Below are 18,434 nucleotides of genomic sequence, written 5' to 3' on the forward strand. Positions count from 1 at the left end.
AACTGCGTGAGAAACGTGCATCATCAAGACAGAAGAGGCATAGAGCGTTGAAAATTACAACTGGTTGTTTTGTTTCTAGGTTGCAAATAAAAAATAGTCGAAACGTAAAAATCTAACAATTCTGTATGTTTGTAATCTTAATTAAACACCTGAATGTTTAGAAATTACCTTGTGTTGCAACTTTTACAAAATTATCGAAAAATAATTTAATTCAAAGTGACCAGAACTATTTAAGATGACAAGCATACCAATATTTTGAACCCTCAATGAGAAAAGTCAATTTCTAAAAAATAAATAGTTGTACGAGTATGTTGTTTGATCCACCTGATCCGTAGTAGTGCTTTCACCTAATTTTGGTTGAGACATAAATATATAATAATTTTAACGTTCTTTCCTGAGTATCTATAAGAAGGTCAAATGTATAGTCAAAATGTATTTCCAATTGTAAAAATAGAGGTAGTTGACAGTTTCGAATAAAAAAATGGCCGAAATTGAAAATGAAATATACACGTAGGCCCTATCTCTCAAAACAGTGATTTTTGACAATTTTTCAAAAATTAGAGTGACTTTGAAAATTCTAGGAAATCATATTACCGCCTTCTGAATTCTTTTAAAATGATGTGTACTGTATAATTTGAATGATAAGCTGGATTCTTTTTACTCTGAATCGGTTACAAACAAGTAAATAGTGAAATTCGTATCCTAATTCTCTGGAGCATAAAGAACATTTCCTACCTTTTTATGGAACATTTTAGCGACCGGTCTCAATAGGCAATTTATAGTTAGCAGAACGATACTTAAAGATGGTAAGTACAAATGCTTAGGTAATAATGTTAGATAGTCGTCGCAAGTATCTAGATCTTTAAAAAGGGGTCAAAGTTTTCCCTTATTAGATGCTTACATTTTACCACGCCATTCCGAAAGGAGCTGGTCGACCAATGTTTGTTTTCCTAATAGGTGAATACTATTGCAAGTTAGATTTGCATGATTTAAAGATATGCCGTTATTTCCAGTTGCATAAGATCATGTTGTTTGACTCAGTAGTATGTATCTCTATCATATTTTTCTGCAGTGCAGTGGTTGTACGATAATAGAAACTGAACATAGTCAGTAATTTTAGTATCTGCATTTATCATGTTTATGTATAAAGTTAATAATACCAAACAGACCTGACACAGCCGTAAAGAAAGAAAATGAATGGGAAATAGTGGTTATAATACGGCATTTCTTAGCGTTTATATATTGGATATCTGAAAGAGTAGCGATCTAATTGCACACTGGCGAGTTACAATCCTTTTACCTGACCATTATGTTCTCGTGTCATATGCATTCTTAGATCAGAGAACAAAACGTATCGGCATTTCACTAGTAAACAATAGTTCATTCACCACCAGGTAATGGTTTAGGTTGGATCATGGTGCTATATGAAATTCTGTTCGCTAAAACCTTGTAAGGATTGTATTAACTTGTTGATAATAAGAAAGCACATCAACATTTATATGTATTGAAAAATCCTTTATATTTCTAAACAGATATTAGAAGATTAACCATAGCCCTTTTTGCTATAAAAGAGAAAGATTACAAAAGGAACTAAAATACTTATATAATATACTTATAGAAAATACCAATATAAAGTATTTACTGCATTTTAAACAGTATTCTCTACTGGTCACAGAAATGTCATACTTCTTTTTTATTACTTTTAAGTTAGTATACATGTATATGCAGTGACATGCGGTTATGATCCGGTATCATCATAAAAAGGTTACAAATTGAAACAAGCAATTCATTTCCAATGTAAGTGACACGATAAGGGAATTATAATTATATAAAATTGGTAAAGCGTTAGGTATAAGAGGTAACCCATAGCTGTAATCGTTAGTTAAACTTAACGTTTTCAGTTTGCTAACGTACTCAACAACTTGTCAAATGTCAAAACGTTTTAGGACACGAGAACACAATGTTTTAGGACTGGCATTTAAGTTTTCATAGTGTCTATACACAAGGCTAAAATATTTTAAAAGATGGATGGACTATCATTTGTTTATTGTGTTATACGTTACGGTTTAATCAACACCCCCCCCCCCCCCCCCGTTTTATTTTCTATAGAAACTAAAAAATATAGATCATGTAGATAGTAATTTCAACTGTTATTACCCATAAAAACTGGAAACTAAAATAAAATAATAGCACAGTCTGCACTAAGATAAACTAAATTTTATAAAACAACACTCCCCCTGTTTTATTTTCACGAGAAACTAAAAAAATTATGTAGAGTAAATTCAACACTCCCCCCTGATTTATTTTCAAGAGAAACTAAAAAATATAGATAATTATTTCAATTTTTATTGCCCATACAACTGGGAACTTAAATTAAAGATAAGCACAGTCTTCACTAAAAGAAACTAAACAATATAGATAGAATCTTTACTTTATTAAAATATTCCATTATCCTTTGTGTGTGTCTTCTCCTTAGTCAGTGATGTCTGTTGTGCTGATTGCATTTTGAATGTGTGACATTAGAGTGCCGAGTGTTTCAGCTGAGTAAAACATGTTTAAGGCACCACTACATTTTCACAAGGAATGTATAATGTCATATATTCTTGGGGTTTTCCAGCACAGGCTGAACCGAAAGATAGTGTCTGTAGTGCTGGCTAAGGATGCATGACACCTTATTTTACTTTATTTTCGTTTCCTATTAAATTAATACCTTAAAACATATATAAAACTCACTACCTTAGGACTGCTACTTTAAATATTAATTTCAATACCTTAAAATGTATGCAGATCGCTGTCTGTAAACTGCCACCTTTAAAATTCTTGAGTATTATAGTGAATACTGAATTGATAGAACTGTTAATTCTGAATTAATTTTGTATTATAACATTATCGGATTGTGGTGGTACTTGATGCTTTAGAGTGGTAGTGCTAAACTATTATACTTACTTCGTTTGAACATTCGGATGCGGTGACTTTGTGTTTACATTTAAATTTGGAATATTTGAATGGTACTTTTCTGCGTGCCAGTTCATTCATTTCATTATTACGGTTTGATGTTACAAGATTCATGAATACAGGGTGAAGGTCCCTGTCTATAAGGGCCACGCCAACCTAACAATTACATACATACAATGTAGCTGTAATCGTTAGTGATTCAATTAAGTTACACTTAACGTTTTCAGTTTGCTAACGTACTCAACAACTTGTCAAATGTCAAAACGTGTTAGGACACGAGAACACAATGTTTTAGGAGACGACTAGATAAGAGGACAAATAGGTCAGTTGCAAGACAAAATGTTCAAACTAAATGTGTGCGTTCTTTTCTGAAATATCGTACTTTATTTAAAGATTGTTGATCAAGATGATTGAAATTAACAGGCATGTTTTCTTTTAACCAAAAACGAACGCGTAATATTGTTATATACCACGCCTTTTTAAATGTGTCTTTGGACTTTGTGTATGCTTATACAATCCTATTTCACGCTGCAATATACTTTCATGATCGCTTACACCATTTTGATATAATGAAAATAAAGACTAACAAGACAAAGCCACGTTTAAAGAACTCAACCACCAAGTAAAAACTTTATTTGAAATAACGTATATTGATCCAGTTTTGGGAAAATAACACGCTTTTTATAAATATTTCTGCATATGTTTATATTCCTCAATAGCTATTTTAAGTGCATTGATTATTGTCACTTCACGTTTAACGAGCTGTAATGACGTATTCCACGAAAAGGATATTGATTTATTAGTATTTCATATTGATTGAATTTTGATGAAATAATTCGCCATTTGATTAACATTTCTGTCTTTTTATTATTTTCCTATGATTATTACAAGTACAATGATTAATATCACCTCACGCTTAATGAGCTTGAACTTTTTTGAATAAAATGTGAAATTGTGTTCTACATGGCCTGTATAGTAGAGACAGTAAATATATATCTAAGCCACAATGTACATACGATTACTATTAAGACAAACAATCTACCTGTATTTGTGGATCAAGATATATCTTGCACTATATGGCAATGTGTGGCCATGATGGTAAGCAAGTGTTCAATGTTTCGAAGTTATATATCAAACATTTTAGACAAAATGTGGAATTGTATGCGAAACGTAACTAATTGCTATGCCAAAAAAAAACGCCATAACTGAGCTAACGACATTGTCCTAGTTATGTAGTCTTGCCTACATATGTATACTATGATGGGAAACAAGTGGTCATCAGAAAAGGTTGTTAAAAGTTACTTTTATTTCTGTCTGTAATGGCTTCAGAAAGGGCTCAAATGCCCCGTGTTTAAACTACAGACAAAGTTTAATGAAAATTAAGGAAAAGACTTCATGAAAAAAATGTTTAAAGGTATTTCTGTGTTTAGCTCTAGAGGACCCTACAAGGGGACAATTGCGCGTTTTGAAACAAATTTAGAAATTACCTTATAATGGTGGTACAGACCAAGTTTGATCAAGATCCATCATGCTGTTCATAGCATAGGTCGTTTAAAGATTTTTCTAGTTTTTGCTCTAGTGGTCACCAAAAGGGGTTACGTGCCACAAGCAGTAATTGTTAATGTCCGCCAACTTTGTTTCCCTATTGAGAACTAGGCAAATCTAACTTTTGATAAGTAACACACAAGATATAACACCTAAGATGTGATACGTAACATGTAAGAGGTAACTGATAATACGTAACACATAATATGTCATACATAAATGGCTGTGCATAAAAACAAAGACAAAATGTCCCTAATAGGCTTCCGTAAATTATGGCACATGAATATTTCGATTAAATTTCTATGATCACATAGTATTAATTGAATAACTCTCAAGTCTCATTGAAAGATCTATGTTTTGTAGGTATATTTTCCAGCTGATCGTTTTAGAACGCTTTTATCTTGCAACAAACGCAATAAATAACATAATTGCAAAAAATACAAAAGTTTGATATATCTATCATACTTTCAATATCTGTTATCTTCCCTAGACACAAAAAATACGGTAATAAAGTAATTACATCCGTCTTGTTCAATAAAACTCTAATTTACTTATCAAATGTTTGGAAAAATTTATAAATAATTTCTTGTTTCATATTGTATAACAAAAAGGCATATCAAAAGTCTGGTTGAAACAAAAGTCATTTTATGGATACATATAAAGAACAGAAACTTTGGCATAATTTCAGATCTAAATATCTCAGCATCGTAAAGAGAATATATATAAACATGCGAATACCTTTTTACCGAATTTGCACGTAAACTTTATTGCCTACTTGATCTCAGAAGACGAACATATAGAAAATATGTGTCAGTAGAAAAAGTACTGAAACAGCTCCCATATAAGCATGCAACATCTTTTAAAATTATTTTATACAACAATGATTAAATGGCTGTATACGACACTGATAATAACAAAGTTTCAAAGTAAATGAATTAACGGAACCGGACAAGAGTTTGTAGGTATCACATGATACTTTGGATGATAAAAGAGAACGAATATAGTAACATTTTGCCCTAGAAAAATTTGTATACAAGCACACATTCATATTTTACTATTTGCCCTTAAATTGCAATTTTCCTTTAGTTCAGTCATGTATACTGCGAAAAATCATTTCTTGATTTAGCCTGTGGAGTCTTATTCACATGATTCACTTAATCATGACAAATTACATTCTTTCATTGCTCTTTCATTGTTTCTAAAACATTATTTGTCTGTGTTACATCTTGATTTCTTTTACCCATTTTAACGTAGCTAGCAAGTGTATTGATATTTCAACAGTTAAATGTTTTATTACACAAGTCTTAACCTATAAAGGGATTTAAAGTAAAACATCTCATCAGAAATACATTTAAACAAAAGGGATTTTGGCAACATTTCAGGACTAAATGATTCTGAATCGTAAACGGTAAACATATATGCATGTAAACGAAACATTGCCTACTTATCGGACATTTAACATTTACGAGGTAGTCTTAACATTACACCATTATGCAAGTCTGCAAAGACAGATGACGAACATTTCGAAAATCTACTTAAGGAACTGTCCATTAAATGTCATCAACTTCTACGTGCAAAGTTCTCTGAGACAGGTTTTATCACCCAAACGGAGCTATAACGACGAAGTCAAAATATGTGCCTTTATGTTACTAACAAATTTGCTTAGATCTCGACAAGTAACTTTTTAAAGACTGTCGAACATACATATTTGACATTACAATGATACTAAAGCTATAGACCTACTTGCAATTCTCATGGGTTCGATCTCTGGTCGCGTAATACCAAAAAGTTGAAAAATTGAATTAGGGGCTTCCTCGCTTGGCGCTCAGCATTACGAGGATAGTGCTAGAACTTGTCAGCCCGGTGTCAATATAATGTGAATGGGTGGGGTATCATGTCGGATGTTTACGGCGTGATATTTTAGTGAAGCAGCACTATTAAGTTGGACATTGTGGTCACTGCTACAAGTAGACACAGTCGTTTATATGACTGAAAAAATGTTGGAAAAGACGTTACCCCACACCCTAAACACTTGCAAGTCAGTTGGAGAATTGTTCTAAATTATAAAGCTCCTGCTGTCATTTACTACTGTTTTAAATTTCAATTTTGATAATTTGTATTATCTTTAAACTGCATGTATCAAAACAAATAAATTACAAGGGTTTGGTTGTAAGTACAAAGATGACTTAAGGTATCTGATCCACAAATAGGTAAATTTCGATGCCTGGTGACCCCATGAGTTTTTGGTTTCATTTGAAAGAGTTGTGTCTGCTGAACAAGAATTAATAAATAAGATGACCATAAATAATATGCAAGAATAATTACAGTCCTGTTTTATGACCGCAAAATGATAAATCTTACACTGTAACAACTAGATTTCTGTTGAAGTGTCATTGAAGACTATAAAGTAAAAAAATAAAAATTCTATAACATATTTTATCATGTAATTTATATTTTCTTTTTCAGTAGATGATATACTTTCAAATGATACCAAAATTATATGAGGTTACCAGGCATCAATATTTGATATATTTATAGCACTGTTATATAGAACTTGCTTATTTGTGGATCGGATACCTTAATCTAGACAATTCAACACAAACAAAAGTTCCATGTCACAAGAAGAAATGTTATATAGTTAAATGCAACTAGACCTTAGAATTAAGAATTAATTTAATATAACTGCATAGCATTTTGCTACAATAAAAACATTTGTTCGCGTTATAATTTCTTTTTAATTTTGGGATTGTTTCATAATTACGTAACTTATTCGTTTTACTTTGTGAAATGTACGCCTTCATCTTTTCTATGTTCAATATTAAAAGCTTGCCAACGAAACAGCATATACTTGTTACAAAAAGTTCAGTGGTTGAATAATCGGCGGAAATTACTTTGGTGCAACATACCCCTACCGTCAATAGGCAGCCAGGAATTAAGTTATACACCAGACAAGTATTAAAAACGTTTTCATGAAACTACTGCTAAACAATATTTATGTTGTTATAGTGATGGTATGTTTATACATCATAAATATTGCCACCCTATTATTTTGACTGACCATTTCTGGTAAGTATATCCTCTATATGCATATGTTCGCAGTAAATAATACCGATATTACGTGATACAGTCATTTTAAGGAGAAATGGACGGATCTATCTGGGTATGGCTGTGTGTTTCTTTCCGATAACTGAACTGGTAAGGCTCTAATTGTACGTTTGAGGGATATTCCATTCGAAATTGCCGAATGGCATTACGGATTGTTTTCTTGATCAAGAAGAACTGATTGTTTTTGCAACATTATTTGTATCAAGAAGAACTGATTGTTTTTGCAACATTATTTGTATCAAGAAGAACTGATTGTTTTGCAACATGATTTGTATCATTTACAAAAGATAAAATGGTTAAAGGCATACGTATATTGTTTTACATTTAACCTTATTTGTTTTATTTTTAATTGTACTTGTTTTAACGTATTCGACCTTACTTGTATCATTGTATTTCTGTCGACCTTACTTGTATCATTGTATTTCGCTTGACCTTACTTGTATCATTGTGTTACTTTCAAACTTACTTGTATTGATATGTTACTCTCGACCTTACTTGTATTATTGTATTACTCTCTTCCCCACCTTACATGTGTTATTGATCTACGTCATTTGAATATAATGTATTAACACTTATTCATTCTGAATCGACAGATTTATTTAGATATAAAGCTATGTTATTGTACACAAAAGGAAAAGATAATTTCAAAGCTAGATTGTTCAGTAGCGAAAAGAAAAGTTGATAAAATATACATTTTTATTTACTAATACTAAATTTACATGTCAGCGCTATTCTCTGTGTATTACAATGACAAGGTATCAAGTCTCGAAGAGGACAAAATATGGAAAATTGATTGAAGAAATAGCTTTTTAGATGTGAAAAATTTTTGCATGCTGTCAAATGTTAAAGTTTTCTTTACATGCTATTGAAAGTATGTGTTTTGCCTTTACGCTGTTAATTATTTGATTTTTAATTTTAAAAAAGCTAAAATGAAATTTCGATGTTGTAAAAAATACCTTGATTATATTACAATACGATAACCTTGAATGTTATGATTTAAATGTGTATGCCGGCTTTGATCAGGTAGAATATGACGTGTTACTTATATCGTAATTGAAAAATCATTGATATTGATCTGCAGCGTTTGTATAGTTACAACTAATCGTCGGATACGCGTTGGAACATTATACTTTCCCGGTAATTGTAGCGTCTGTATTTATCATGTTTATGTACGTAGTAAATAATGCTGCGAGTACGTGATACGGGCATTTTAGGGGAAACTGGAATGATTATTTTACGGAAATATCTTGTTATTACACGATGTTTTACTGGAAGTCTAAACGGATAGGGAGATAATGGCACGTTTGAGGGCAACTCTTATTCATTTGATAGCGTGTAAGATATCTATAACTTTGACTAGAGGAATCTTCTAACAGTCCATTATGTATGATCAAGCTTAAGTTATTCTCATAGCACATTCGTGAAAAACTGGAATTACCAGACAAACGTAAAAGTAAAGCATAAAGCATGAAAGGCAATATCGAGATTTTTTTTAATCTTTTCAGCAATAGCAAATACATATGACTTTAACTTCTATACGGCGCTGTTATCGTTTATTATTTCTAATATGGTACTTAAAAGGCACAATTTTTATCATGTATTTTTATCATTTCATAATTGCATATCGTAATCTATCATGTAATCATGTAATTCACCACCACTATTAATTATGGTTTGTTATTTGAACCGATTTGACAGTGCGTTTGTTTCTATTTAAAACCCTTTTTGCATAATTCATGAGCCCGTTTTCATTTTCATTTTAATTGATGAAATTCAGGAGGTTAGTTTGTGAATTTCATAAAGTGCAATGTGCCTAGAACAAGAAATGTTGCTTTTTACCTGCAATATAGATTATATGTACAATAAAGCTGATGCATGCAATATGAGATGAAAATGCTTTTACTGGTACTTTAATTGATGTATTAGTATCATATTGAAACTGCGTGAGAAACGTCCATTAACAATATAGAAGAGGCATGGAGTGTGGCAAATGAGATTGCAAATATATTTGTAATTGTCGAAAAACGTAAAAATGCAGCATTGTAGAATGTTTGTTATCTAAATTCAATACCTGAATGTTTAGAAATTATCTTGTCTTGCAACACTTACAAATTATCAAACAATATTTCGAAGTGACAAGGATAATCTAATAGGACATGCATACAAATATTTTGAACCTTTAGTGAGAAAAGTCAATTTCCGAGAAATAGAGTCAACTTGTCTGCTGTCTGAAATGGTGTTTTAGCGTTACTTAGTAATTTAAGATCTATAAATAAAATACACATCATTTTTAAAATATCCGTAAAGTATTCTAAGGTCGTCTTTAAGGTCAAAAATGCATTTCCCATTGTAAACTAGATCAAAACCAGAAAACAAAAGAAAAACAAATATAGAAATGTATACTAACTTAAACATCATGAAAGTTTTATAACAGTCAAAATCATTAGTACAAAATAAAAGTAATAAAAACTTAAAAATGAAAAATAAACAATAAACTTGTTGGTGTTTAAAATGGCAAAAGATACATGTACCTCATATTTTTTATGATTATTTTAAGACTTAGCAAGACATTTTGAAAATTAAACAAAATCCTGTTACCGCCTTCCCAGTTCTTTAAAACGATATAAAATTTGAATGACATTATCTCATGTTTAAAGAGGAATAAAGGTGTAAAATGGAAGATCAAACTGTTTTAATAGATATTCACTACATCATGAATGAGCAAATTGTGTATTCGAAATCCCACAGTTTATTCATAACATAACGTTTAATGAAATGAAAAAGTAGAATTTAATAGTGTTTTCCCACTTTCCCAATACCTTCATTTCCTTACTACATCCTCAATTTTCATATCTTTAATGTAATGGTAATGTACTTCTTGATGAATATATAAGTCAACCCGTCTGCTTCATCATTTATTTAACAAAATATCTATTTGTGGCCGGCTTATTTTGCGATGAATAGCTCTGTCCGTGTTTGCTGCGGAAATGTACTCTGTTACCTTTTGATTCTTCTTCATATTTGATATACTCGTCAAGAAATTAGACTATCTTCTATCAACACACACACATACAAATATATATATGAATTTGTAACCTGCTGCGTAACAGCATTTTTATTTCACTTTTGTTTCAGCAGATTAGACTGGGGATTTCAATCAGAACAAATATGGGTGCGACCGTTGCTGTTCTTGCTTATATCAGATGTCCGTTTTTGGAAAGTATAGCGTCTGTTTTTAACAATATTAATATAGACAGTACATGATATGATCATTACTAGATAGACAAATGGCTGTTATACGACATTTCATTGTGTGTATATATATCTGATGTCTAAAAGGATACGGAGGTTATTATACGTTTGAGGGATAATCTATCCTTAATGGACCGTTATCAATTTAGATAACCTGGTATTATCTTGGAATGTAACCAGAAGACGTCAAAACGAACACTATATTGTATACATTTAAAAGCTAGTCATATAATTTTAAAGTGTATTTAGCTATGGATAAATTATTTAATTTCAAAGATTTCAAAAACTTTTCTGACGGAATTATTTTCGTTTTGTTTTTCGTGCGATTTTATAAATCGATAGATACGTTTGACGCTAAAAATAAACACGTACCGTAAAGAAAAGAAGAAGCAAATAAATATTTTGTAACTGACTGTCAAACCCATCCTCCTAGTTAATCTTGCTGGCGGCAACTGATTCTGCCTTTGCGACCAGTGTATATCATGATCAGTCTGCACTACAAACAATAGGAAACATATTAAGGATTCGAAGCTACAACGTTCTTGTAGTTCATATTTTAAGACAGCATCCTATCCATCTATACTAATGGTCTGATTACAATTATCAAAAAAATTACAGATGTAACACCACTTTTGACTTTTTGTGCTCTATAAAGTAAGTATTGATTTTGTTTTTGTCATTTTTGTTTCTCAAACAAATCAAACTCACATAAAAGGTTCAGATCCGAGCAACAAGTCTTTAATTTGGACTTCAGACACTTTCAGTTGCTATTATGAAAATCTTCTTGTCATAGTATGATTAAGACAGTGGAGAATAAGAAAAAAGTCCAGCAATATCTAAATCACATACGTTAAAATTAAACTTTATTTTGTCTTCCTTTCAAAAGCACATTGGGATGATATATACCTCACTTTCGAAAATTTTGACTTTAACGAGAAACGTTTTAGTATTGTATTAGAAATGTTCAGAAATGCTGTGTGAAACAAATGCTTTACCTAAACTCCAAGTTACCTTTAAATGTGCACGAGTTAATTGTACACGAGTTAATTAAATAAAAGCAATCTATAAAATAATATATATTTTGCTTTTTTTAAATGGGGCTAGGTAGTAAAATAAATTACTTTATTCGATGTTTGTTTTTCTGTAATTTTTTACTTCTTTACTTCCTACCACAAATGAATGTTTTTGGATGAGTGCGAAATTTCATATATCCAGAATACATCATTTAAAAGACATCTGCAAAAATAAAAAATAATAAAGAAAACTGTTCGTTAGAAGTTGTGTCAAGTTTATAACATAACTAATATTCAACGATAAAAAATCAACATCAAGAGATACAGGTAATAACTTTAGATGTGGTATGTTTAATGCTTTCACTAACATATTTTTCAGGAAGAACATGTTGTGTTATATTACGAAATAAGACAGTTATTTCGCACAGAAGTCTGTAATTGTAATAATTACTGCTATTTTCAGTGTGTAATTATAGTTAAACACTTGTAATGGTTGAAAATGTGTAGATTTGGACCGATTCCCACCACAGAGAAACGTTACAACTAGATATTTACACAATGAATTTACAGTGTATATATCTGTCATTGTTACTTTTTGAAGACTTGAAGACTGAAAACAAATCTTATGATGAATTTACATTTTATAATTATAGATGCACTGCCGCCTTGACTCGATTTTTCACATTTGTGCTGTTCTAGAATGTTGAATTTTTTATTTTGAACACTTTCGTATGAAATAGAAAAAGTGGAAACTCCACAGATTGCCCATCACGACAAAAAGGAAGAAGTTGCAGACTCGGTTTGATAAAGCCTGTTTATGGACGATAGTTGAAATGGATGCTACCGTCCACCACCTCTAGACCCGGGTTGAACCGAACACAACATTTACACATGCTACAAGTACAAAAAAAAAAAAAACAATTTAGAGACATCGGCAGATGTGTTCAAACGGCGGTGCACATGGAACCGTCAATGATACACCAGCGTGTAATGCCATGAAAAACGGCGTCTGGTCCGCAGTTAAAATAATGGGTTAGGTGAAGTTGCATTCATAGAACTTCCTCCACTTGCTGAGAGCCTCGTAAGTACCATACTTGTGAAAGATCAATTGTAGAAGAAACTAAATAAATAAATAACAAGACAAACGGATAATGGCCTATTAAGACGATAATGAACATCAAACGTCCAATTATCTACCCATTTTCTTCGGCGGGCTATAAATATGCAAACTTCAAATTGTATAGAAGCTAGAATTATCACATGCGTATTGCCATTTCTTTTGTCTTGTTACAAGAAACATCATGCAACACATTTCTATTACCAGAGATTTACTAAAAATTGAAGGAAAAATAGTATATTGTCATAAATAGATCTGGGGCCGTATTCATAAAGCATCTTAAGTATAAGTTTTGACTTAAGTTTAAGATTTTACTTAAGTTTGTGGTGATTTCAACTTAAGTCTAAGTACAAAAGTTCTAGTCATAAAACAGCTAAACCTTAAGATACCTAAGAAATGACTTAAGTCAGAAAATAAAATAGCGCGGTGAGTACGATTAAAGTGTTGTTTTCAGATAAAACACTTTAAACATAATTGTGCATGTTGTATCTGTCTGAAATTAATGTTGTTTTTTTAATGTTTTCGTCCACAATAAAAAACAAGAATTACTTATTAAGTTGTTTTATGAATAACAAATATATTAAGTAAAACAAATTTCTAACCTAAGTAATACTTAAGTAAATAATCAATTTCATATACTTATACTTAAGATGCTTTATGAATACGGCCCCTGGAAAACGTATGCATTCTGCCAATGCGCACTTAGTCTATTTGTAAGGATAGGGCCTTCTTACGAAGTGCATCAGTGGTTACATGTTGTGACAAGATGTTATGTCTGTATCTATTAATTTACGATATATGTGTGGTCTGCAATAATGAACAAAAGGGTGTTCCACGCAGAGGCAATTAAGACTTAATTACAAACTTAAGGTATTTTAAGTAGTATGAACTTACATTTTACAATCTACTTTGCTACGTTTTAGTGCAATTGCTAATATTATTAATTTAATAAGTTTAATGAGTTTTAAATTATTCACGTGATGTTAATTGGTATTCCGTTTGGAGTAACATAAATATGATTCGAGAATCCAGTAAAACCTGCTTAGTGTTTGTACGTTTACTCTTTTGTACCTCAATAGCAGAGGAGTATGTGTCAAGACATAACATGCAAATAAGTGCAGGTCATTCAAAATACAAGACAAATTGGCATCTCGATCTCATAGGTTTGTTTATTTGAATTTCTGATTTATTTGGATCGTGGAGTTCGTTTATCATTTTGATACATACATGGTATCCTATCACTCTTGCTAGTATGAATACGAGGGTTGTTAAAAAATAACTTAGACTTTGTTTCTAGCCTTTATATATGTAATTATTATACACTTTAATATATATTATACACTTTACTTTATATACTTTACAAACAAAGAAGTACACCATCATAATTCTCAATCTATTTACTGTTTTCACTGCAAATTTAAAGTGATTATGATCATGCAATCAGGAGTTATGCTTCCTCGATAACAGTCACTTACACTAACCCTAAGCACAATGATCGCAATTCAACGTCAACACCGTCGTGACTTCATAGAGAGGTTTTCATTAAGTTTGCCTGAATTTATATTTGTATTTTTCTTGTTTTTATTTTTTTTTTAGTTTAAATAAACAATACCGTAGGTTGCTTGGTTCGAATACTGAAAACAGTATGAACACTTATGCCAAGCTTTTCAGACGGGGTGCGCACCGTGAGCAGTTGGTTTTTATCCAAGACGTCATAAAATCGAGTTAACGTCGGATAACATTTTTGTTTTGTTTTGTCTCTCAACCTTTTCGCGTCCATTGTCTGTCATTTTAAATGAAAATTTAAATTATTTGTGTTTAGAATAGATGATACAGCCTGAACACAATAATTCCGTATTAAAATTGTATTAACATCGTATGATAGATGCATCTATTTTTAAAAGACGTATTTATTATATCAAGTCAAATTATTATCTAGTAATCAAAGAATAACAGAAGATAAATGCCGTTGATATTGTGTGAAGGTAAACGTGATTTTATCAAAGCATATAACATACATAGTTTTTTGTTCAAGAATTTGCATAATCTACTCTTTCAACAGACTTTTTGTAAGACGGAGTTACCACTTTCCTTATTTCTAGTGCGTGTAAATATGATGGTTTATAAGAAATTATCACACCTATGTATATCGTTGTGTTCAAAGTTTTTGACACAATAAAGTTCTTATTGTGCATCTCAACAATGTGACTTTTTGGCTCAAGGCTTTAAAGGTCGCTACTTTGTTTCGATCATTCAAATACGAAGTGTCATTATCTGGTTTATACATCATGATTCATTCAAAGTAACACATTAGAAATACGTGTTATATCTTGTAAACATACATTGGAAATAAAGTTGACGTCATGACGTCATGTCTGTCTATATTGGTCGATTTCACGAATATGTCTTTTTTTTCGCGCACATGCTGATATTCAAACACAATGATGCAATGATTCAAACGAGCTGATAAATTCAGACAGACACACTTTAACGAAAGCGGGAGATTGTCTTTAATTGTTGCGCCCGTATTTATCTTGTTTATATACGAAATAAACAATACTGAGATCACGTAATTCAGGCATTTTAGCGAAAAACGGAATACATAAAATGGGATTGTAACATGAAATCACTTTGCGTATATTTATTGGAAGTGTCAAAAGATATGGATCTGATTGTGCGTTTGCGGGTTTTTCTCTCTTCTTAACTGACCATTATCCATTGATCTCCAACTATGGAATTGACCTGAGAAGAATATCCATTGGTGTTATTATAGCACATTTCCTTTGCTTTCATGTATTTAAACAATATCTAAATGCTTAACATCTATTTCACGGCCATGTCACGCCTTTAATAGTAATAAGCACAACTGAACATATATTTGCACAGTGGTGTAGCTCGTGTGCTGTTTAGGTTTAGGTATGCTATTAACCATATAAATCACGCCATTGCCGTTTAATTAATTGTTTATTATATACTAAAACACACTTGTATCATTCTTTAGATGGTTATAAAAATGTATTTTAGTTCAGTAATAATAAGATCCTTTGGAAAGATCCAGTAAGCTATCAAACAACAACAACAGCAACAAAAAAAAGTATTATGTTATTATGTCTTTGTTAATATTATCAAGACATTTAATTATAACCCCACAAAACGAAGTTGGCGTGGGGAGGGGGGGGGGGGGGGGAAGGGGGGGGGGGTGCTGTTATTTAGGAGTGAGCTGATGATAACACATGAAAGGCTTGACCGATTTAAATAATTTTGGTACACAGGTGTAACATCAGAAAATACAGGTCAAGATCGAATTTGGGGTCAGTAGGTCAAAGGTCAAGGTCACAGTGACCCTGAACGGTTTCCGGATAATAACTTGAGAACGCTTGGGCCTAGGATCATAAGTTTTGGTACACAGATGTAATATCATAAAATACAGGTCAAGTTCGACTTTGGGGTCTGCAGGTCAAAGGTCACAATGACTCGGAACACTTAAAAATTTCCGGATGATAACTTGAGAACGCTTGGGCCTAGGATTATAAATTTTGGTACACAGGTGTAACATCATAAAATACAGGTCATATTTAACTTTGAGGTCAGTAGGTCAAAGGTCAAGGTCACAGTGACTCGGAACAGTTAAACGGTTTCCGGATGGTAACTTGAGAACGCTCGGGTCTATGATCATAAATTTTTGTACACAGTTGTAACATGATAAAATATATATCAAGTTCGACTTTGAGGCTAGTAGGTCAAAGGTCAAGGTCACAATAACACGAAACAGTTAAACGATTTCTGAATGATAACTTGAGAACACTTAGGCTTAGGATAATGAAATAGGAAAGGGAGGTTGGCTATGACCAGCATACCCCTAATGATTTTGAGGTCAGTAGGTTACAGGTCACAGTGACCCGGAACATTTGAACGGTTTTCGGACAATAACTTCAGAACGCTCGACCCCAGGATCACGAAACTTAATAGAGAGTTTGGTCATGACCATCAGATGACCTGTATTGATTTTGAGTTCCAAAGGTCAAAGGTCAGAGTGACCCGGAACACTTAAACCTTTTTCGGACAATATTTCGAGCAGATATAAAACAACTATGAGAAATATAATTTGACAGGCATGTTGGACGATCAAAGTTTATAATGTAATGCCTTCATATTTATCTGACATTTTTGTTCAAATATGAATTGATACGTTTAGCTTGTGTCCTGTTATGCATTTGGCATTTCATCTTAAAGCATAATTTATGTTGCTTCCGAAGCAAAATGCACATTATCTACATAAACTGCGAAGAAAAGGAAAATAATTTAATTGACAACTCATTGCATGAAAATTGCCATTTCTTACTAATACGTCAGCTGATGATAAAATTCTAACTAGCAGTTAAAAACATGATAAATTCTTTTAGAAGACACTACATGAGCATAGAAAGCAAGCATGAAAAATGCTTTTGATTGAGCCTGTCCATTACAGGTAAAGGAAAGTGCAACATCCCTCGAACTGTCTAGCACCGCCATAAGGGGAAGTCTATGAATCAGGTATTAAATGGATTCCATGATCCCAAACGACAAGAAAAATAATACTACTTAATCCAAGTACGCGTAGAATTTTTACGGCCGACGCACGGCACCAAATGTTTTCTGTTGTGATAATCAATAAAATCTATAAAAAGGAACATGGAAGGCAGCGAAACAATTGTTTTGTGTGAGTGTAATTGCAAGTACTATACAGCTCTCGCCCCAAGCGATGGCATAATCGAAATTCTATTACACAGATAAATATGGAAATTAACCACTAATTTCATTTATATAGTACTGGTAATGTTAACACTGCTATGTATCTTTTACTATTAAAAGAATCGTATCAAGTTACTATTGATGACCATTCCTGGTAATTTGTCATGTTCATGTACGCGGTAAATAATATCGATATTACGTGATACAGGCATTTTAAGGAGAAAAGGACAGAATTATCTAGTTGTTACTGGACGTTTAGCTGTGTGTATTTATCGGATGTCGAAATTGATAGGGAAGTAATTGTACGTTTGAGGGCCAATCTATCCCTAATGGATGATTTTCCATTTAGATTACATGACTGTGATATATCATCGAATGCAACTTTAGTTTAGATAATGTTTTAGATACATTTGACACTGGACGAATGATTCATGTTAAAATTTTCAATACTATATATTTTCTGTAGATAGTCCCTAAGCACATGCGCGTATATTCGTTTGTAAATCTAAGTGTTGCGTACCAGACAATTAAGTCTCCCATGTTTATGGGAAAACAAAAGAGCCGTGCATTTAGTTTGAAGTCGACTGCCTGCAGTTGGTGAAATAAGATTCCAATCGGACATACTTGTCATAAAATCAAGTTAAAACGTGACCATACAAAATTTTTACAGGAAATATATATGTTATGTAGATCTCTGATAATTATATTATCTATTA

Source organism: Mercenaria mercenaria, chromosome 7, assembly GCF_021730395.1.
Source record: "Mercenaria mercenaria strain notata chromosome 7, MADL_Memer_1, whole genome shotgun sequence".
NCBI classification, from domain to species: Eukaryota; Metazoa; Mollusca; class Bivalvia; order Venerida; family Veneridae; genus Mercenaria; species Mercenaria mercenaria.